This window comes from Accipiter gentilis, chromosome 6 (genome assembly GCF_929443795.1).
Source record: "Accipiter gentilis chromosome 6, bAccGen1.1, whole genome shotgun sequence".
Lineage (NCBI taxonomy): Eukaryota > Metazoa > Chordata > Aves > Accipitriformes > Accipitridae > Astur > Astur gentilis.
In genome coordinates, this window is record NC_064885.1 from 32,227,438 (window position 1) to 32,251,306 (window position 23,869).

Sequence of the window (23,869 nt, forward strand, 5' to 3'; positions counted from 1 at the left end):
GACTGTGCAGGAACCTGCTTGTTCTTGGGAGAGCAGCAACAAGTCCCCATTCCTGGAATCGACCACGGCGGCAGAGAGCGCATATTTCAACTGCAGTTCAAATCACAGCCAATTTTCCACTGAGAGTGAAGTTCCCAGGAAGTTTAGCTTTCCACAGTCAGTTTCTGTGTGTTCATCAGCAGCATCACCAAGCTCCCTGGTTGACAGAAAGTCTAAACACCATGCAGTACTAGGCAGTTTCGTGAGAGTGAGCTGTGTACCAACACAATACTCGTGACTACCCAAGAATCTGAAACATACGGTTTTCCTCTGAAGAATAACATGGGTTTTTGTACCCCCAAAAAAACAGGATCTGAAACAACCAGCTCCTTTCAAATTTCACATATTCGCAGAAGATGGTGTTTGTGAAGAGGACCCCACAAGCACATCACTTCTCTATATGTGCCCAGTTTAGTTTCACCTGATTCCATACACACCCTTCCCAATTCCTACAACCTGCTTGCACATCCTGTTTCACTATGAACACGAGCTTCTGCCCCGGGGCAGCGCCGCCTTCACTTCTCCTCATGGGGTGAGCTTAGATAGCAGTCAAAATGGGAGCAAAAAAACCAGACAAGTTTACCCCTCTTGCTCATCCAGGCTGTCAGCCCCATCTAGGCATTGCCAGGGCTGTGGCGGCTCTTCACCACGGGCATTGGGTACCACCAAAATGGCAGAGTGACGCGTCCACCATGTGTCATCCATCAAGAAGATGGGAGAGCAACCTCCAAAAAAGCAGCGCATGGCAGACGAGGTCCCACAGAACAAGGAAAGCTGAGGAAAACACATGAGAGGAGAGAGACCCCAAGTTCCAGTGATGGGGAGGAGAATAGGGATGCTGGAGGTGAGCACAGGTCTGAGGAACAACAAGGACAACTGAGGGTGACAACCTGACGAACTCAAGCAGAAGCTGAAGGGTGTTGGAGAAGCAAACTCAAGGAGTTGGGGGTCTGAAAAAAGCCTCCACCAGCAAAAGAATTGCAAGCAATCAGAGCAACAGTCTTCCTCTTGCCAAAATGCTTGAGCTGTTCTTGATGGACCTCTTAGTCTGAGGACTTCCTGTGTTGTTGAAAACTCATTTACTTCTTCATTTATAAGGTACAACTTTGTATTTTAAATGCACATAAAATTTCCCCTCAAAATGCCTTTTGCTGAAAATTAAAATACACACATGAAATCTTGCCATAGTGGCAACAGGGACTTTCTGCGTGCGTGCGCACACACGCATGTATGTGCACAAGCAGGTGCATGCGCACAAACGCGCGTGCATTCCCGTCTACGCTACAGCTTTTCTGGAAAAGGGCTGTTCCCCAAAGCGTCCTCGAAGGGAGAACAGAAACAGGGGGAGCGCGCAGTGCTGTCACACAGCCAAGCCGTGCTCCTCCGCTCCAATCTCAGAGACAACCGGCACCGACATCGAAGTCCCGTTTTCCTGCAGGTCCTGTCCGGTCCTTCCCTCGTCCGCGGGCGCATCATCCCCGCCGCACACGGCCGCGTTGCCTCCCAGGCTGCAGCCACCGCTGGGGCATGGGGCGAAGCCACCCATGCCCTTGCACTGCTCCAACGACAGCGCCATCAGTTCGGAGGGGGAGGATGGTGTCTTCAGAGCCTGGGACGCAGCGAGGGAATCTTAATAGGGCACTCAAGACGGCATCGGGACTTACCGAGATTGTTCTGCTGAGTTATTAACGTCACAACCCCGCTCCAGACCCGAGTTTGTTTTGTTATCTCGTCTTCCCACCCCAAGTGAATTTGCTGAGCGATTTTAAGAAACAGAAAAAGGCTGTGACCAATTTTCAGGCCTTCTGATTTAGCCATTAAAAAAGAAAAAAGATCCTACAATGTTTCCCTCTTGTTTTTCTAAATAAAAATAATCTATAGCCCTAACTTGATAATAAATATGCTCAAAAGCTGTCCTTAAGTAAAAGCTTTTGATAACAAATTGCCTGTGCTAACTGCTATTTTACTGTTGAATTTTTTATTGTTGCTTAAGCACCGCAATTATGCTAATAAGCCTGAGAGGATGGTACACTAAAGCATTGAATGTGACAGATATAATACTCAATAAAATGTTAATCTTACCTGAAAATTGGAATCAAACAGCCTTATTAGTATTTATGGATGTGGCATCTCCAACATGTTTCTTAAGAGGAATATATCTATGCAATAGATATTTCTAAATATACCTTCCTATTTCTCATGTCTCCATACTATTTAATTCAAGGTGGCTATTACCCCTGCTGCTAATTGCCAGTCCCTTTTGGAATAAGAAAAAAAGGGTGTCCGTGTCTGGGCCATGCAAAACTCCTGCATATTGAAGGGCTTTTCCCCTTGACACCTTGAGGATGGCAGCTACCCATGGCAATGGGGAGACCTCTCCCCAGCTCATGGCAGGGCCACCAGGCTTGGTAGGGTGCAGCAGCACACAACGAAGGCACTGCCACCCTCAGTCATCTATTTTTCCCATATCTCTACTTTTAAGTGCAAGGCAGGTAAATCTAACAAAGCGTTAAGTTACTTACAGGCGCTGGAGAAATGGCTTTTGGATTTGAAGATGGGACTAATTTACTTATTTTATTTTTACACTTTTCAGCTGATGCTGACAAGGAACCAGACCCATCTGTTTCGCTGTAAGTTATGGCGTTGAAGAGTTGGACCCCGAGCCGCTGGGCTGTCACAGGGGATCTGTCACTGAGGTGCCACATGACTTTTCACAAGTTGCATTGCATTTTGCACCGTTATTTCACTAGGCAGTCCCAGTCCGCTTTCTTAATTGATGGCATAATTTTTTCAGGGAACAAGCTGCCTTTCACCACATATAGCTTTTTTTTTTTTTTTTTTTTTTTTTGGCCAAACCTGTGGGTCTCAGACCCAACCTTGGGGCTCCACTGTCATGCACTTTCCTGTGTGTAAAGCCAGTGCTCGTCAACACCTTCACTGTCTCATCTATGAAAGGAGGAAAAAATAACCTCAGAAGAGCCACATGCTCCTGACAAACTATATTTACATCCACAACCAGGGTCTATAGAGAGACCATTTCTACACAACGGACTGGTGTGCTTTTCAAACACTGCAGGTTAATGCTTAAATAGCAGCTGCTGGCTCCCAGCTTCATTCCTCATGCTGCTCTCGCCCACAGAAGTCAATTCTGCTGACAGGACAGCAGAAACATCGATCATCAGCATTATACTTTCTGATAGACAAGCAAGATTCTTGCCGCTGGATGCTGCAAGGCTCCTTGGTAGCAAACGTTAGGTAGGAGACATCTAGGCATTGTTTCAACGAATAGTCACAGTGGGGAAAACCCAACCAGCTGCCCACCAAAATCTGGCATTCCCAAAGCTTTCAAAGATCACAACGAGCAACCCACAGGGCGCAGCTTGCAACACACCAGGATGCACTAGGACTTTCTTAAGCAATGCTTGCAATGCATGCTGGCTTGCACTTGGAGCGCAAGGATTGAAACAGGACTGCTTTGCAGGACACAGAGCTTAGAGCAGCTCCATAAAATGTCATTTACAGCTGTAAGCAAGGAATGCAGTATTAGGGGGCGTGGGGAAGAAAAGACAAGACTTTTCAGTTGCAAAATCAAAGAAAACTACTAATTGACTGAGCTTGCACCTCAGAGAGCCAGGAGATGCACCCAGGGCTCCTCTGCCCCAAGTTAGCCCCAGCACAAGATGCCAGACGCCAAATCTTCAGGCACAGCCAGCAAGTTATCCAGGCACATAGCTGCAATGTGCTGCGGGACCATACGGCAACCACTCCCATAAAGGTGGCAGGACTCATCTCTGCCATGTTAAGTGAGTCTTGTCATTATTTTCAACCCTGCAGGGAAATCTAAATTGAACTTTGGCATATTGTTTTCTTTTGCTAAGCAGCAACACTTGAATGTTAACTCTGGTCCTGACAGGCATATTTATGGAGTATTCTTTGCAAATAATCTTACCCTGACCAGTCCAAAAGGTCAGAATCATAAAAAATAATAACAACAATAAAAAAAGCACAAGGCTGGAAAACCATCACTGCCATTGGCACAACCCCTCAACTATTAACCGTCCTTGCAATAAGGTGAACTGCAAGGTCTTGGATTTATTTGATTGATTGAGATCAAAAGATCAGGGGGCACACAGTAAATTGTATCTTTCCATGAATGCATTTTGCTTTCAAGATTTAAGTAGATAGTTGCAGGAATTGAAAAGCTCAAGAGGGGAAAAAAAAAAAAAAAAAAAAAGAGAAAAAAGACGTGTACAAAGGTGACTTCAGAAAGGCATCCCCTTATTTCTTTCTTGACACCATCTGCATTTCTTAGAGCTATTTGGAAGTTTCTTCCATGTTCCCGTACCCCTGGGACACAACAGCTTATCTCTGCTAAGCAGAAGATGATAACAAACAGTAAGACACTAGTATAACTCCAGGGAAGACACCAGTATTTGCTGACATTAAGTATAAAAGGTAAATATTAGGGAAACCAATGAATCCCAAACAAAGTCCAACAGGAGGTTGAAGAATTTCCCACTGAATTTCAGGTGCCCTATCTCACTGTCCTTCTTAATTGGACCAAGGAAGATGAAGCACCCGAACCTTGTTCCTCTCATGATGATGGCTCAGAGGCTGCCTATGCCCAGGCTATGTTTGTTGTCTGCAGCTCCCAGGGGAGCAAAGGAGAAGCAAGGGAACTAAATGAGCAGCCATCTTCAGGACATAATTTCAAGACCCACCTGGTGACCCAGCATTTTTAAACACAGAAAAAGCCTGCTGCGTTCTCTATCAAGACAGGACAAAGAAACACAAAGGAGAACAGGAACAGGAGAACAAGAAAAGAAAAATTAAACTCTCCTCCATTTCATCAGCCCCTGGAAACAGAAAGAAAAAGTACTAATTTGGTTCCTCTCTCTGTGTTCCATGTGATATTTGTATTTTGCTCAGTATACCTGTATCTGTAGCGTTGTGTTCTCATGTCACAATAAAATAGATGAGATTACCCATCTGAGAGAAGAGAAGAGCCCTTACATGGATCACAGAAGAGACCCAAACTCCCCGGAACTTGCTACAAAGGAACCAGAATTGATACAACCTCCTGTTCTTATCACAAGTTTACATTACATGCCAACAACAGAGGATTAAACTCCTTTTCCGTGAGCTTACACTTCCCTCCAGAACAACATCATCATTCAGGTAACAAAGACACCTAGCACCACAGTTAATTGCTGTTGCATCAAAGCTCATAATCAGACCAGGCAGCTCCTTCTGCACAGATACACTGGGCTTTGCTTTTACCTCATGAGTTTTGAATAAGGTTGTCAAGATAAGAATTTCACATATTCTCATTTCTAACCATCGTCAGGTTAGAAGGACTCTCCAGAAGTCATCTAGTCCATTTCTCCGCCACATGGAAGGATCAGTTCTCCTAAAAGCACATCTGCTAGAGCTTTCCCAACTTGTTCTTAAAACTTTCCAAAGACTGAAACTGCCTAAGCTCCTCGGGCAATCCACTCCAGCACTCAGCTATTCTTAATGCAGGAGATCATTTACTAATGCCTCATCTAAATTTCTTTTGCTGCAACTTAAGCTCATAATTTGTCTTATTTACAGTAGGCAGTTTTACAGTTTATTCCCTCTCTCCATGACAAGTTCACTATTTCCAAAATTTACAAGCTGAGGCACCAGTGTGGCTTGCCCTCTCTTTGCCATTCTGCTTCTGCTCAAGCACATTCTTAATCTTGTGTCTCTGTATGGGTATTTCTTTCCTTACCCCAAGAGAACAGGCAGCTGGGATATCACAAGGCTGTTTCAAGGGAAGACACTCACATCCAAAGGCTGATGCATTCAAGCACACCCAGTTATAAAGCACTCTGAAACAAGAAAAAGAAAAGATTTGTCTTTAGGACGGTAGGCAGAGGGTCCAGTAGTACAGAAAACCTGACAACTCTGAAGTGTAATTTCTTCCACCCCATTATTTAACATTCAAACAGATCTTCAAAAGCAACTTCAATGGCTGTAGATACATCATGCAGCACCACTCAAACTTGGCCACATTTTCTCTGACAACCACCATAAGGGTTTGATAAATCTGTGTTCTAGGAAACAAAGTGCTCACTGACTTTGCAGAAAGTTCTGCCAAGCTATAAGCAATACCCAGCACGCATCAAAATCAGATGGCTCCGACTCCAAAGCTTTATTCACCATGACAGAGGACAAATCTTAATGTTGCCTCCAGTGACTTTATTTACAGTGTCACTGAAACCAACAGAGGCAAGACTTCTAGTCTATTCCAAGATTTGAGTATGTGTAATTACGGGACAGACCCAGAGGAGAAAAGTCAGGTCTGATGAAAGATTGAGTAACTTTTGTGTTCACAACACAGTACTTACCTCCTGATCTTCAGGATGTCCTACCTAGCAAAAAGAAATCTTTCTCCTGAAACCAAGGGTTTGGTGACAACGAGGAAAGAATAAAGAAAAGATTTATGTGAGCAGTGTTTGGAAACACAGGGGAGAGCTCTGAATAACAAAAACATCCCAAATTTCATGAGAGAGAACAAGCAACAAGGGAGAACAGCAATAATGCATTTGCCATCCTACTTTTGGAGGCTTTCAGAAAAACAGAGCTAGATGGTAGCAGACAATTTGCCACAACAGCATCTTTCACCAGCAGATCGCCTTTTGCACCCCATCTCATCCAAATTCCTGTCTCCCTGCAGCAGGGGCTGCTGCTGGCCCCAAAGGATCAAGTGGCTTTGTAACAAATATACCTTTTCAGAGGGCTGAAGCCAAGAAACACTCAATTTGCCACCTGCTGTGAAAACAAGATGCCTGTTGCACTTCTAAGGATGTGCCAATGCAAGAACTCAGCATCTTCTCTCTTGCATGCACTATCCATCTGACTATCCCTTTTGCTACTGCACTTTGTCCATCTCCAAGTTTCCACTTCGGATGTTTTTTTTTCCTTTTCAATCCTTCTCAGCTGCCCCGGGCTTTTGCTTTCCCTGATCATTGCCACTTCTACCAATGCCAACACTTACAGCCAGCCCAACTGCTGTCAGCACAGGAAGGTGACATGCTCCTATTTAGCACAGATTTGTTAACAAAAGTGCTGTTTCCAAGGCTAAAGAGGAATACCTGCACCAATAATGACCGTACGGCAGTACACAATAGGTAAGGAGACTGAGCAATAAATGCCTGTTAGCGAAGCTGAAGAACTCAAAGTAATCTCAAAATGTATGATGACCAACTACTAAAAGAGTTTAAATGCATGCTGATCTTTAAGGGTGAAAGTAGCTCCAAGGACTTCAGCAAGATCATCTACAGCATCAGACATGCTACCTCCCAAAATACTAGTGAGATAAGGATGTTTAGCAATGGATAGAGAAACAAGGAGTGCTTCCACCAAGAAAATACACCCATTTCTATAGTTGAATTATGACAGCTGTTGAAAACCATGGAGTAGCATTGAATGGCAGCCCAGGACAAGGAGCCAAGACGACTACCACATGCAACTGAAACTGCCAAGGGATTAAGTCAGGTCAAATGTAATTACACAAACTGGAACCTGGCCAGGGTACTGGCTGGTTTAAGAAAATTAAAAGAGGTGTTCAGAAGTTTCAGAGATGGAGTCCTCCTCCTGTTAATTATTTGGTGAGTCAGTCACTGAAGTCTCAGTACTCTGGGAGGCTGTCTGAAAAAGGGGAAAAAATGAGGCATAAACTTGAAAGGCATTAGAAGCGATTAGCAAAAGCCTTTGTTCTCCATGGCAATCCTTGCTGCACTAGTGCGTGAAAGCCTTTCATGTTCATGCTGAAAAGTGGCCTTAGTTCTTTTGATACTTCTGGGAGGAAGCATTTAAATTTACAAATATCCCACTGTCAGAAGTTACAGACAACAGTCGAGGAACTAGATCGGACCTAGCTTTTAACCCAGCTCCCAGGCAGGCAGTGCTCCTGCTAAAGGGAGGAATGCAAACAAGGACACATGGAACTCACTGAGACCTGGAGCAACATCTACTCTACTTGCTACTGGTGCATGAAAGCCAGGTCATGTGGAAAAGGAGGTTGCAACCATGTGGGACAGTGGCCTCCTCACGTTCATTCAGTTTTCGGAAGGTGAGGAGCATGCAAGGCAGGCAATGGGAAAGAGACCAGAAAGGATGCTTCATGGTCTGGCAGCTGAGCATCACTTTGAAAGACTGGATCCTGTTTATGCCTCTGTCATAAACCTCCTGAACGATAAGAATAAAGTCACATATAGCAAATTTTTCCCAGATATTTATTGCTGTGCCTTTTCTGGCAAACTAGAGACACAGAAAGACCATGTCCGGAAGAGACAAAAACTGGCAGTCATAAGACTGAGATTCTCTGTTCAATCTCTAGTTGAGACTTCTACTATAACCATGTACAGTGCTAGAAAACATGAAGTATCCTGAAAAAACAGGCCTTGTAAGTCTCAGTTTTGGAACCTGAAAGTAGAAGCCTCTGCTACCTCTGCATCTGGAAATCATCATCAGAGATACACTCATTACTGTCTTTGAAGCAGTTGGATGCAACAGTAAAAGCAGTATGGAATTGAAGATTAACCTTTTTGGGTAGCTTAATCAGTGAACTATTCAGATGATGCACATTAAATAAACCAATTTTTTTACTGATGGGGAAAAAAATAGAAAGATTAAATAACTAACTTCTCAGCAAGTACCATACACCAGGCACGTTGAGTGACATGGTTTCCTCTCGAAGCAACAGCAGGTGAACACACGACCGAAGCCTCTGCCATATTGATTTCATGCACTTTTTTTTTTCCTTTTTCAGAAAACAAGCCATGAAAAGGCAGACATTTCACAGCACAGATTGATGCAATTTGTGCTAATGGCCTAAGCATAGATGCAAGCAGCAGCTCGCTTCTCTTCATGTGGAACAGTCAACAGGGACAAGTTCTGGTGGGACAACTGCTGCCACAGCACACCTTGCCCCAGCCCAACAACACCTCCTCCAACAGCTTTGTAATGAGCAGGGCAAGAACTACGAGCACAGGAGAAAGTCTGCGCTGTCTCGCAATGGTGTGGAAAAACGAGGGGCAAGCAACCATGGAAAAAGGTTGCAGTCTCTGCTGACCATGCGCAAGCTGTCGCTCCTCCAAAACGTAGTCAAATGCTCTTCCAGATAGCAAAAGCACAAATGCCCTAAATCTCTTATCCCTGGCACTCCTCTAACAAGGCGAGTCACTTCCTTGGAGTCCTCAGGCACCACAAAGACAGCAAGGACACAGATTCCTTTTATAAATAGGAGCACAACAGTACTGTAGTTCTTCCCATTCTTCCCAAACGCCTTCCAACCAGACTCTTCTGAAGCAGCTCCACTGCTTTAGCTGGAAAGACCCGCGAAAAGAGGTTTTGACAGAAGCAGAGACCTAGCATGGGAAACCAGAGCCACACTGGCACAAGTCACAGACGATTGTAAGCAGCAGTATTATAATGCTTTCTGAGTTTAAAATATTCAGCAAGGTCAACATGGAGCATGTAGTTATCGCTGGGCTTGTACATGCCCCAGGCTATACTCACCGACAGCATTATGCCCAAGGCAGCCTCACCCACGCTAGGTCTCTGCAGCAGAGCCACCAGCAGCTCCCAGCCCTAAACACCCTAATTAGCAAAAGGTGGAGAGTACACTTAACAACTTAACAACAACGTCATTGCCCTGAACGGCAGCATGCCTCATCCCTTCTCCTCCAGTCGGGATGAAAAGCCGGGCAGTGCATCGCTGTTGCAAGGAGCGCTCGCCCCACTCCTTCGACGTGTGCCGTCGCCAGAGCCACGCGCGGGCACCGTTGCGCGTAAGGGGAAAGCACAGGACTGATGCTACGCAGACCACAAAGAATATATTTTTCAGCATGACTGCACACACCAGGCCAACCCACACAGCAGAGGCTGGGGAGAACAGGGCAGCCCGAAGGGTTTTGTGCCGAAGAGGGACCTGCTGCTGAGAACAGAAGGTGGCTGGAGCGTGCAGGGGGATGTCTCCCTGCACCGCAGTGGTGATTAACCAATACTGATAATGGCCTCTAGTACCTGAAACAAAGCACAAGAATATAGCACAGAAAGGACTAATGTCAAGCAGTAATAAAGACGGAGTCAGGGCTGTTGCTCAAATAAAAAATTTTTTTTGCCTAGGTTACTTGTTGTTAAAAAAAAAAAAAAGTTTCTGCATGCAGGGACATCCTGTTCGCTGTATTAAATTAAAGGGATGATTCAAGAGGGAACAGCTTTTGGTAGGCAGGGGGGGAAATCAATTTCAGGTTGCTATGGACAACTGGGCTGTCTCCTGTAAAACTAAATTGGATTCAGCTCTACAAACCCGAACACTAAACATTCCCTGAAATACAACACACACACACACTCTCTAAATAAATAAATACAATAAAATAGTCTTGTGTCATCTCCCAGCTTTTTTTTGCTGAACGAAGGACGTGCTCAAACCTGCTAATTACTGCAAAATACAGGACTGGAGTTTTGGCTCAGCAGTGGCTTTCTGACTGCCAGTTCAACACCGGCTGCTGCCTTACAGGGGAAAAGATATTTCATGGCAGGGTGGCAAAACGAACCAGAGCAGCACACCCAGACTCACCTCACTCGGGCCCTTTCATGTGCTCTGGGCTTGCAGCAGGTTCTAAAACAATGTTCTGCTGATCCAGGCTCCTGCAGAGTTTAGCTAGCAAGGGCCAGAGAAAGCTCAGCCTGGGGCTTTCCAGCATGTCCTGGCTGATACTGGATGGAGGCAGTTTAACCTGCCCACGGTCTTTGAATGGCCTGAATACAACCAAGACCCTCCACTTGAGCAGTTGACCTGTGGTCACAGCAGCTGGGTAGGGACCTCGCATGGAGGGACCACTGGGGACAGACAACACAGTGGCCATGGTCCAACGGCTGCCCTCTCCCCATACCCCGTGCTGGAATCATTTCTAACAGGTTTTAAGCACCATCCCCGCTGCCTGCAGCACGTAAGGATGCGTGAGCACAGGGCTGCATCACCTCCATGCCTGCGGGATGTTCTTGTCCAGCACACCTTCCGTCAGCAGTCCAGAGCAATGTACTGAGACCCCTCTGCAAACCACAGATCCCCCCCCCAGTCCTCACGCCCCCCCGAGGGAGGAGGGCAGGGAGCGATGGCAGCCCTGGCAGCCTCACCACCCTTCTACGCCAGGCACATTAATCCCTGCGGTCCTCGGGAGCCCAGGTGAACCGGGAGCTTGGGAGAGACGTTTAAGAAAGCAGAGGCACAATTTGGCAAAGATCAGAGCCACCAGCCAGGAGCTGCATCAAGGTTTCTCGTGGGTTGGAAGGAAGAATGTGAAATCGAGGGGGGGGACGGAGCTGATGCCCCATGAAATAAGGGAATCGGGCAAGGGACAACTGCGCTCCGTGTGTGCAAGCACCCGCTGCGGCACGGCCTCCGGCACGATGCCAGGCTGGAACCACACAGCTAGTTATGTTCCTGTAGTCACATTTTGCTCAGCACCAGCCATGTCGCATCCTTCTGCATCGCGGATGGTCCCAGGGGACGGACACCAGGCCATCACGGCAGCCCGCTGAGAAAACAAAGGGGAAGAGCTAGATGCCAAACTCCAAACCCCTGGTCAGAGAGGCTGGAGCAGAGGAGACGAGGCATCCAATTCCATACCCTTCCCCAATAGCTGTTAAGCAATCAAATAAATCCATCTAGATCAATCTCTTCGTCAAGACAACAGGAAACATTCCCATCCCACGATACTATAAGTCTTAATTTTATGGCAAAGTTGATGTTTTTCCAATGAAACGTACCATTAAAATATAAGATTTTATTAGCAAAATCAATGATGTGTGCAGAGACAGTCCCTCATGGCTTTTAAAAAAAAATCTATGAATAATTATAAAACTAATAGCAATAGAGAACATTGTGCAATTATTACAGCTGTTTTACAGGATTCTCTAATAATGCCCCTACTTCTGGTAAGACACCTTAAGGCAGTACCACAAACAAAAATAAAGAAACAGAAGCACAGCATTCCCCTGCACTTAGAGGGTACAAACGTGCTGCCTGCTTTGTGTTTATTGAATTACCTTTTTTTTTTTTTTCCTCCGAGCAAGAAGATAACATTCTGGAAACAAACACACCACAACATTTACAGAAATATTTACCACTTGCCAAGTCTCTTTCTCCTTCCCCACCAGTTCCACTGTTTTGTTGCATTAGAAAAGCAACTGGGGGAGATTTACTCCCATTTAAACCTAGCAGAAATGTATGCAAGAGAGAGACTGTGAGCTTTCAGCACCCACAAAACTCATGATGGTCCTTAATCATGCACACAGGTCAGGTATCTGCAGCATCCAAAAAACCCTCTACAAGCATTATACCCACTGGGGACACAGGAGTGGAGTCCTGACACCCATTTCTCCCACCAGGCTCAATGGTTTCCCATGACGAGCAGCCACAACGCCCAACCCACAGCCAGGGCTTTGTGGCCACCTGAGCACGGCTGCCCTCCAATGTTTCATCCAGCATCAGCTGTGGAGCTGGGGTGGTTGGGACAGTTGGATCTCCTCATCTTCAGAAGGAAGCCAGATGTGCACAGGAACCCAGCTGCAAGTCCAGCACCCCAAGCGCTCACTATCCTCACCTCCCACAGGATGCTATGAGCTTACCCAACCCTCCCAGCTTGCCAGTCTCCTGTTCTCAACCGGTAGCCATCATCTACATCAATACCATCATAAAGAGCTCAGATAGTCAAAACATCAAGGCACCCCAAATCCAATGCTCACCAGGCCCACTGTCTAACTTCTCAAGGAGCTCTGGCTAACACGCAAGGAGCATCGTTAAGTCCCATTTACTGCAAAGCTCTCAAGAATGCGCTTATGTGAAGTGGTGCCAAAAAACAGCACCTGCCAGTTCTACCCCAAATGTTTTCCCTAGCACCCATAGCTATCTATTCACGAGAGCCTATGGTCCACCCAGAGGAAAAAAAATAAAGTCTCTACTCCACCTGGCTTTAAACAACCTCCGGATGCGTGTGGGGATGGATGAGGAAAGAGTAACAAGAATACTCAACAGATGTTTTCATTAGCATAAATTTGCCATTCATTTCTCTTTCTTCTACCATCAAACTCCTCTATTATCCTCGCTGGATAATTTACAGTGCTTGTTGCAATGTACGGTCTCCGAGAACAGAGAGAGCATACACTTGGTAATGTAGAAGTTCAAAAAGCTGAGCCACGCATGACCTGCAAGCGGATTGTTGCTATTTCCTTGCACATATAAAAGGGCTTTGCCTTCATGCAATGCTGGAACTTGTCATCATGAAACACCCTCTTATTACAACATGGCCCAGAGAAGCTACTATTTTGGGTTCCAATAACGTGCTTGGTTTTACAGGAAGGCGAGTAACATGGAACGACCCAGCTGTCAAGTAGAGAAACAGATGGGATCCTCACAAAACTACACAGATTGCCTTAGTCAAGTGCTGTCACAGCCCATCCTTGAGATGGGAAAGCACGGTGCAGGAGCTAGATGAAAGGAGCTTGTGAAATTAAGTAGCATCATTACCTCCACAAGGCCTGCAAAGAGACAATAGAGAATTGCTTTCCAGGCACTCTGATCCCAAGGCAATAAAACATGACTCAAAGCTGTTAGGCTGTTTTGTTCCCCTACTAGAAATGCCTTTTGGCTGAGTGACAATTGCCTAATTCTCCCACCTTTTTGGCCCCCACGAAACACAAAGAGTATCCACGGAAAGACGCACCGGGAAGCACAGGTCACATCGGTCGTCCTGGAAAAGTTTTCTCCCTTCAGAAGTGAGTGCAAACAAGGCTGCTGGAGGTGTCCCCGCTAGCATGGCCCCAGGTGCTGGCAGGCAGGCAGGCCGCCCATACGCAGGCAGTGCTGTGATTCACTCCGCCGTGGCTTCCAGTCCACAACGTGGCTTCCAAACAGTCGAGGAAACCACAACACCTGCCACGGCGGTTCAGCTCCCACGGCGTTGCAGGAGATGCCTTTGCACACCAGGAGTCAGTGGCAAATCAGGAGAGGTGACGGGCTGGCTTGACCTTCCTCCTTCAAACTCTCGAGAGGATGCTAAACGCAAGCTAACAAACCAGTGCTTCGGAAACTCGGGCACGCTTGGAGATGTCAGGGCGCACATCTAATAAATACAGGGCCTGTGCTTTGTACCTACAGTCCGAGCTTGGATTAGAGCAGCCCCGGAGCGCAGCCGGCCATTCATGCCCATAGTTATTCAAGCAACGAAGGCTGCACGCAGAAGGAGGGCTGAAGCCAGATTATGAATGAAGCACCAGGATCAATTCCCTTATCTACCCTCTGCCTCCCACTAACTAGAAGATGCTATTCAGGGAAAATATAATTTAAAGGCGGAAGCTAATGATGAATCAGATTGATTTTTAGGACAAGAAAATAGATGTAATTGCAGTCTACCTGCTTGCAGCTTGCCAAGTCATAGCGAGTTTCAGGACAACCTGGCCTCACCTCCCCTTCCTCATCCCAGCCCCTCTCCCTCCTCTGTCCCCCACCAAAGAAAGAAAAAACCCTCACAGGAAAGAAATTCCTTTACACAAGACAATTAATCGTTGCCTGGGGCCAGCTCAATGCTGGCTTCCCTCTCCCTACTAAACAGCACAGAGCCTGAATTAATAAATGTGCAGAAGGTCCACTTTCTGGGGAAAAGCAAATTCTGAGCTTGCAGCTGGGAGGAATGCATCGTATGTCTGGTATTCACACTGCGCCTTCTTTTCCTCTTCCTTTTTTTGGCCGTATAAGGAGCTAAGCACAGCAGGCCAGGCCGGGGAGCGCAACGCTGCGTGCTTAGCACCATCAGACTTCCAACTTTGTTTGTCTTTACTGGAAATCCAATCAATCCATCTAGGAAAAAGGCTAGTGCATGCACCGCAGAGTGTCAGGCTCAGAAATCACACTCCTGAAATGCAGAATAAAAGGAGAAGCAAGCTGAGCTACACCAGCCCAGCAAGTGCTCCTGCAGAGATGCATGCACATGTACACATGCACAGGCTATAATTTTCTTAATTACACTGGAGGGAAAGGGCGTGCTAACTTAAGACTGTTGCAGCTACAGTCCGAAAGGGTTATTTCCCAGGTTAGCAGCACTCAAGTCATACCTCTGCAGGAAATAAAAGGCAGCCTGGCCTTCAGTGCGTGCACCTGGGGCCAAAAGCATTACACACCCTCGGCCACAGAGAAATATGTCCTCTTTAACACACACGGGTTATAAACAGAAGTGTGGGACTGCACTTTAGAGATGCAAATTCCTGGGAATTTTTCCTTAAGTCCTGACAATCTCTAAATTCAAGTCTATTGCAGCAATTTCAGCAAGAGACTGGGATTATAGTATCCCCGATGCAATTACAATATTACATGCTGAAAAATAGAACCTTTTTGCCATTGCTGCTTCTTCTGTAAACAAGACTATCCCAGTGGGCACCCAGGACTTTGAAGGACCAAAAAGGGAAAGAGAAAGACACGCTCCTCTGCCAAAGGCAGGAAATCCTGGATCACAAACACCTAGGAAGAATCTGCATCAACTCCCCTTTCTCAGCCCTGTTTGGCGTTGGAAGAGCTGCTCTCATTTCATCCTGCAGGAGAGTGGTGACAACAACTGCAGGGATGGGGAGACAAACGTGGAATCGATCACCATCAGAGCATGGCAAACAGCCCCAGGAAAGAAGGAAGCCCACAGACACACTGCCAATGTCCAGACTTGTCTCCAGTTCAGTCCTGGCTTTTCCTCCCATACAGAAGACCTGAAAAGATCTGCACAACCATCTGTGCTGTGCCTTACCCTCAGCTACATTAGAGCACCGTGCTTCTGTCTGTTTTCCTCAGCCAGGCATTGGAGTCCCATATGAGGCCACAATAGAGCTGGCCAGGAAGAAGATGGGGAACCTTAAAGAAATCAACAACTTGGCCCACTTACCGAAGGGTGTTGCCTTCAACCCAGGCTGGTTCTCGATGCCTTGAAGGATGATGCAAATCCTCCATAAAAGGCAGGTTCGCAGTCTCCTGTCCCAGATACCACCTCATTCCAGCATCCAAAATATAAAGATTAAACCTGCTGCCACAGGATTAAGTTAATCTTACTCCCAATTTTATTTTGTTCTTTTGCCAGTAGTCGTTAGCACTGAAATAATTCTTCACACACACAGAAGCATCCAGTCTGCCTTTGGATCTTAAGTCATCAGCCTCAGGAGCCTCCTCTAGCAACAAGCCCCATGCTCTGAATTACAGGTTGGGTGACAGAGCTGGGGTTTTTTTGTTTGTTTGTTTTTTGGGTTTTTGTTTGGCTTTTTTACCAGCTTCAAGATTCTCAGCTTTCAGCTTTGACTGACCACTGTATGTGTCTGTGTATTAAGACAAGGAGAACAGACACACCAAAACTGCCTCCCCACTTACAGACATCTCTCCATGCTCCAAAGAGGATGATCCCAATGCTTTCAGTACCTCTGCAAACACATTTAGAGGGCAGGGCGCTGCCTGGGCAGAAGCGGGACATTCCCCATCAGCACTATGCTACCTTCCCTCTGTGGAGACCGACAACCATCAGAGCCCCTCACGCTTGGCCCCAGGACCACAGCAGTGGGCAGCAGCTCATGAGCAACGCGAACCCACCCAACCGCCCGGTCCTGTCCTCCCACCTCTGCCAAGCACGTCAAGTCCCATCCCCTCTCCAGCACCAGCACCTTCAGGGCTGCGGTTCCCCATTGCCACCCTCTCCTTGGAGGTCCTGTCCCACCTCCTGCAGCTGCCTGCTCCCAACCCTCCACCTGCGCAGAGTTGCCTGCACGAGGGAATGGGAAGGACAGTGGTCAGAAACTTCTTCATGACATCCAAATACAGTCTTCAACCTTCACCTGTTGTATTCATATGGAGTCAGGGATGCTCTGAAGCACCCAGTGAAGTGACTTGAAGACACAGTTGAAACTCAACTGGGGGAGGGGAAGATTTCTAGCCTCATTAATAACAGCCTGAAATTAAAAGCAGAGCTTATAGTACAGCTGCAATTCCAGCTACCCTGCTGCTTGTGTTAACAGTGTGGCTTTATTATGGTCAGGGATAAAAAACAGCTTCAACAATTAAAGGAGGGAAAAAAGAAAAAGAAAAACCAAAACAAACAAAAAAAAACGACCAAAAGAACCACCACCACCAAAAATCAGTAAAATAAAAAATTCCTGTGGGCTGGAATGATTAGCAAAAAAAGTTGTGTGCCGTGAGAAGCAAGAGTGAATGCTTCCTTCCGCCCTGCCAACAGGCCCACACATGCCCCCTGCCAAGTGTATTTGTCCCCTACCCACGGGAAGCCGCCCAGTGCCCTGTGGCTCAGACCAGCCACGGGTCCCCCACAGGATGTCACCTCCTGCCCCAGAGTACGTTCTCTGCAACCACCCTGCTCCAAGTAGACTGCTTGGAAACCTTCCTCGCTCCCGCTGACTAAATGCTACAGCATTAAGGAAAAAAAGGAAAAGAAAAAGTCTTGCAAGAAATGACTAATATGCCTGGAACTTCTCAGGAGGCACCAGTCCTCGCCGAGCAGCCAGAGGCGGAGGGGCAAGAGGTGGGGAGGGTCAGCGGACCCATGCAGCCACTCTCAAGAGCCAAGCAGAAGCATGCCCATGTTTCTCAGAGGTGAGCTGGTTGCCCAATGGTTCCTGGAAAGGCAATCACCCTGCATGCCCCAACACCTGCCCACAGCAGCCTGGTGACCAGCTGGAATGAAAAGCCAGTGGGAAGCCTCAGTTTGTCATGTCTCAATACAATAGTTGTTGTCTTTGAGGGCTTGGTCAATAATGCTGAGATTTGAACCTACTTTCTCCTCTTTATAGAAATTAAAAGCAATAAATTCATGAGAAAGAGGAAAACTATCTCCCTTCTCCTCTTTCCCCCACTTCCTGATACAGAACATGCCCCTCTTTCTTTTCAAGCACTGGCAGCTCACCAAGAAGGCCAAATCTCTGCAGCTGAATCAGGTTTGTCAATCCAGGCACAGGTTTGGCAATCAGCTGGGCTGCAAGCCCAGCCCTTCCCAAGGGGAGAGACCCCTCCAGACCTCCACAGGAACAGCTACAGGGACCAGAGGCTATGCACAGACCTCAAAAGCCCTGGGAAGCAGTTCACACAACTCTTGTGTGAGCAGGAGGGAAAATAAAAATAAATTAAAAACAACGAATCACCTCTGTGCATGCACATGAGCCAACAAACAGAATGGGAGGAGGCAAAATAGACATTCAAAGCTGTTTCTCCAGGTCTCCAAGCATTAGTGATTCTTCACACCCCAATACCCTGAGGAGGGGCAGACCCCAACCCAGGCAGGGGGGCCGCGAGGAGCAGCCCACCCTGATGCTTGTACAGGACCTCTCCCCATCTCAGTATGCACAGCAGGACTCGCTGCTTCCCTCCAGTTTTGGGGGGCACAGAGGCAGAAAGTCCATATTCAGCAAGGAAGAGATGATCTTTCACTCATTGTTTTTGCCATCAGTGCCATGCAAATTGCCATGGTTTGACGCTTGGCACCTTTCATCTCCATCAAGATGGGATAAAAACTAAAGGTGATGTTTCCAGGGAAATCACTTACGTTCACTGGAAAGCTACTAAGGACCACAAGATCCCTAAGGGCCAAAACTATCACACGCAAGGTTCACACTTGCTTTTTCTCAATGGTGTTTCTCCTCTCTGCCCTCACAGGTTTGTAGCCCAGCTGCCCAAAAGCTTTGGAGTTTGCGATTTCTTTTACTTCTTTTGTTTCACTGTTGCTTTCGCCTTTGAACAACAAAAGAAAGAGAGCACAGCCACAGCACTATGGGAAGGCAAAAGCTTCCTCTCAGCCAAACACGGCCACTCTACAGCTCCTCCACCACTGCAAAAAGCTTGGCCTTCAAAGTCAACCCAAACCTGGCCCATCAACCAAAGATGCTTTCTTTGCGCTATGTGGATATAAACCCAAGGACCAGAGGACATCCGCAGAGATACGCTCTGGGCAACAAATTCTTGCAGCTACCACAGAGCTGCAATGCTCCAGAGCCAACCTCCCGACACGTTGGTGGTCATCTGCACCCAAGACAACAGACCCGGATTCCTTCAGTGTTTCCCATGGGGACACAGAGGACAAATTTGGTCCTTGTGGCTGCAGCACCTCAACAGTAAAAGCAACACTGGGAGCACCCAACAGATCTGAGCTCCGTTCTTGCTCTGGGACGGATGCAGAATCGTTTTCCTTAAGGGATCAAAGCTCCCTTAACAGGGATGTGACTGTAAGTTGACAGAAAAAGTTTTTGCCATTTTTGGAGACAGAACGGTGGATTCAGGTAAATTCCTGCTGCTGTAATGAAGGACAACGATGCCCGACCCAAATGAAGACGACCGTCATTATATGACAATGCATGTGTCTAGACAGCTGCTCTCAAAAGCCTGCCAAAAACATTTTACACTGTTCATTTTCATAAGCTCAGAACTCCAAGCCAGGCTGTGCAAACCCTTTATAATTCCCTTCACTGTAGGGCAACAAAGAGCTTCAACAGAATTGTACTTGAAGCCGTGTCTGCAAAAATATCACAGCTAAGGTGGCAAGTCCCCAGCAACCACACAGCTGTCTGCACCATGTCCAGGGCTGGTTTGATAGCATAAGAAAACCAAAACCTCCTTTCTTTTTCCCAGCAGAAGTCTCCAGTATTTCGAAAACATTTAAATTAAAACTAATAAACCCCACAATACACTTTCTTTCTCAGACACCAGAGCACTTTCTAAATACCAAGGTGACTGCAACCAAAAGTCACCATGGCTTAACAAATTTGGGCAATGTGACTTCTCGGTGGTTTCAGCTAAAGGGCTTTGCCTCACTTTTGCAGCAGGCTGGGAGCACAAACAGTCACCGCAGCTCAGCCAACATTCAGCTGTGATAATGAACCAGCCCCCTGCAGCCTTGCAGCGCCACGAAGGGAAGCATTATCCCCACTTTGCAGACAGAAGAAATGGAAGCTCAAGAACAACAAACCACAAAAAAAAACCCCCAAAAAAATAAAAACAAACAAACAAAAAAAAATAAAAAAAAAAACCACCCCAGAAAGGAGAAAAAAAAAAAAAAAAAAAAAAAAAAAAAAACAAAAACCAAAAAAAACCCAATCCAACCCAAGAGGTGAAGTCTGGAGCTACACTACCCCATCACACTCACTCCTGGATGGAAAAGAACAGGATGCTTGAAGGATGTGGGAAGGTGGATGCACTAGGTAGAGCCTGGCAGGATGTAAACAGGCTGGGCCTTAGGGAAAGCATGTGGTACCAGGAGAAGCCAAGCAAGTGCCAGCCGACAAGGAAGACGCTGTGGCCGTAAGGTACGTGGCAAAAAAGAGCAAAAAATTGGATGATTCAGATCCTGTCCTTACAAATAGATGCTACAGTATTTATCCTACATAGGCCAACTGCACTAAGATTTGACCCTCTACATCACTGCTTTTTTGGTGTAAGTTCCTGCACAAGCAGATGGGCATGAACACTATGGCTGTTGTCAAGCCAGGATGCTCCTTCTCTTAGAAATCTGTGCTTGCAGCTCCAGTAGAAGAATCCCCATAGGCTCAGGCACCCCAAATGGCCAAAATTAGGCAAGTGCTGAACACTGTCTTCCCTTAGAGACTTTACCAACAAACATCTGAGTGAAATCACGATGGGCCACCTGCATATACTCCTCAAAAAATGTATTCGGTTCAAACCCACTCCTCCCTCACCTCCTCTGACATAAGCCCATGTTTCTCCTTTAATAGTTGAAGTGCTGCTGACACCCTGAGCAGGAGGGTGTTCCTTTTTCAGAGCTGATCCCCCTCCAGAGCTTCCAAGTTGCAGTGAAATAACCAGCTGCAGCTCAGGGTGGAAATCAACACTGGGACCAGTAGCTAGAATAGCTCTAGAATTTCCTTTAGAGTGTTACTGGAATTTATCGGGTTAAACACGCTAACATATCGAACCCACCAAGGACTTAAACTTTGTACCTATACAATGCAAGAACACGCTCATTACAAATGTCATAACACACCTACAATAAACTATCACTGCACTTCCAGAGAAGGAAATCTAGACACCTATAGCAGCAGTGGGTTGTCAGAGAGATGAAGTACTACAGTCAAGGAAAGAACTCAGGTTTGCCCCATTTTCCAGCCTATCACAGACACATGCTCCCAAGAACCCAAACCGTTCTTCATTAATTGAGGAACCAACCAACCTTCTGGGGTGACACCTCAAGCTTTGGTTTTTGTTCACATTTTAGCATGTGCAAGCCACGAGGAGCTAAGGGCACCTGTGAGCTGCTGCTTCTCAGAGAGACCAGACACTCCTAACAACAACCCTCGGTAGTTCAAAGCTGGCACCTTTCAGTTTCTGCCAACTTCCTTGGTTCCCAAAAGATAGTCTATGGTCCTCCTCTGAGATTGACAAGTCCACTTTTGCACTAGTCCTCTGACAAAAACAAATGGATGTTTGATGCAAAGAAACATGCACCAGCACAGCTAGGAGATGTCAGCGTTGTGCAAACAAGCCTTCAGCACCACATCATCTGTGGAGATGAAAGCCCCAAGATCCTGTCCTCCTCTTGCTAAAGTACCATTTGTATTAGTGGGACTGACAACGGTTTTTAAACATTAGCTGAGAACTTTCCTCAGAAAAGGGGGTCATCCAGGCACCTTCACAGGAGCAAACCTCCTCCTTAGGGTGACCTGAAGGTGGAAGGTTTTGCTTGGGCCAACACTGGAGAGAGGACTCGATCAGAAAAGCACCCAACATCACTGCTGGTCTTGGCAAGGTTGGATTTACTACAGCAAGGATTAGAAAGAGGATCTGCCTAGTCTGGAGGCCAGAGGTCCCAAAGGCAAGCCAAAAAGTAACTCACTCCCTTTCCTAACAAACTGTGTTTTCAGCTGGAAGTTGCTTGGCAGCCTTCCTACCAGAGGATGCAACAGGTCAAGACAAGGGTTCATTCCCGGCCAGGCTGAGTGGGGACACAAAACACAAGAACAGATAGAGCTTTGCAAACGTGGACTGAAACACCAGGAGGACTGCATCTGCTGGGCTGTCCTTGGACAGCAAGGGACGCTGCTGGCCAGAGTTGCGAGGCTCCGGGAAGCACCAACCTGCAGTAGAGCAAGGATGGAGTAAGTCCTGAGGCACACAGAAAAGTAGCCAAAGCAAGTCTTCAGGCACTCAGCTGCACCGCGCCTGCCTTGTGAACACCTTTGGTTTCGTGTTTCTGTGAAAATCAAACAAGGTGGCACTCTATAAGAAAAAATGTCACTTAAACTCCTTATTAAAGGTAATTTCCTCTCCCACCCCTTTTCATTAGCAACGCTCAAGTATTCATCAAATGATCCTGTTATTTCCAGGCAAAACATTAGTCTTCTTAAGAAGAACCTATATATTAGCACCGTCTATTGTTATAAATGTAAAAAGTTCTACCAAAAAATCAATTCAGAAGCAGAGGGTCCCATCCACCTGAATAGGAATTTACCTTAAATAACTTCATGCACAGGGAAACCCTTAAGTGCTTGGGGAACAATGCTCATATGGGGAATAGATGCAGCGGTAACCACATTACTTTTCCCTTCTAGGCAGTAGCTTTCCACCTAAATATTATACAATGCACCTGCTTATTATTCTTATTACACAATATCGCATTCAAATCCATGCTGCAAGCATCCCACTCACCACAAAAAGACTTCAGGAAGGAGAAAAAAACAATTACATTAAAGGAAAGTAATCTATAGTAGCACATTGCACTGCACCAATTTCAAGCAGGCTGTCATTCTGATCACACCAGACGGCATTTAGACTCCAACAGTATCCTTCAGTGAAACATCCTTGTTACGGCATTATTCTTGCTACGCGGAGCCCTTTTGAAATGAATGGTACAAATTCTCTTAGTCATTTCAAAAGGACTGTGTTGCTCAAAGAGCTTTAACTTTTCACGTCATCTTTTCCAATAATTTGCAAGGCAATAAGGCCAAAACAGGCCATCTTTAAGGTAAGAATTAAAAATAAATAAATCAGCACCTGCCTTGGGAAGGAACTACAGAACAGGGCTGTGAATCCCAACTCAAGGGAGCCTTATGTGCTATTTCAGATCCAGGCCAACTCAGAAAATCACTTAAGTACATGATTAACTTTAATATGAGCTTAAGTTGCTTTGACTTCCGTAGGACTTAAGCATATACTTACGTGCTTTCCTGTACAGAAATACTCTCTTAAACCAGATCCTGTTTTGTAGGGATGCTGCAAACATACACACATGCACGTGCAGCTCATGCCCTCAGGAAAGCTCTGACTCCTCAGCCTAGCTGCAAACCAGACTGCCTTAATTTTGTGCCCACCAATTGACCAAAGCTTTACATAGCCACCCTGAGGTTTGAAAGTGCTTTATCTGGGACAGGGACTTTATGAAGGATCAGCTCTAGGTTTTAGACTTCCTAAGTGATGCAAAGGCTGATGAGAGACACTACAACACACTGGAGTTGCAGATCTGTCCAAGAAGAGATGATCTCCCTGGGCCCAGTTGCATCTGCCCTGGACCACGCTGTGGACCAGCCCTGGGCTGGGCACACACAGCAGGTACTGGGAGGACCTTTCACTGGTCCCTTCTGAGCCACCACTTTGCCTGGTGGGTATGGGTTATGGCTCAAACTGCCACAGGGTTTTGTCCATATGTACAAAGATGTACAGACCCACAACCAAGAAGCCTCTCAGCTTCAAATGGGATACCACGTTTCCACGCCTCTCCATGCTACCCATGAAGAAGACAGAGATTTCCTCCCAGTC

General features: G+C 46.5%; 1 protein-coding gene across 21 annotated transcripts in view; it reads right to left on the minus strand.

Moving 5' to 3' along the window:
- Positions 1–23,869, minus strand: part of LPP (LIM domain containing preferred translocation partner in lipoma) — a 552,127-nt gene that overhangs the window by 275,321 nt on the left and 252,937 nt on the right. For 17 of the 21 annotated variants that reach the window (XM_049803003.1, XM_049802998.1, XM_049803001.1 and 14 more), the window contains one exon: positions 5,795–5,894. The exons of 2 other annotated variants lie outside the window; for them this stretch is intronic. The gene's annotated coding sequence lies outside the window, so the exon portion shown is untranslated. Of the gene's footprint in view, positions 1–5,794; positions 5,895–22,191; positions 22,308–23,869 lie in introns of all 21 variants that reach the window. 2 more of the 21 variants (XM_049802989.1, XM_049802988.1) reach the window with 1 other exon arrangement.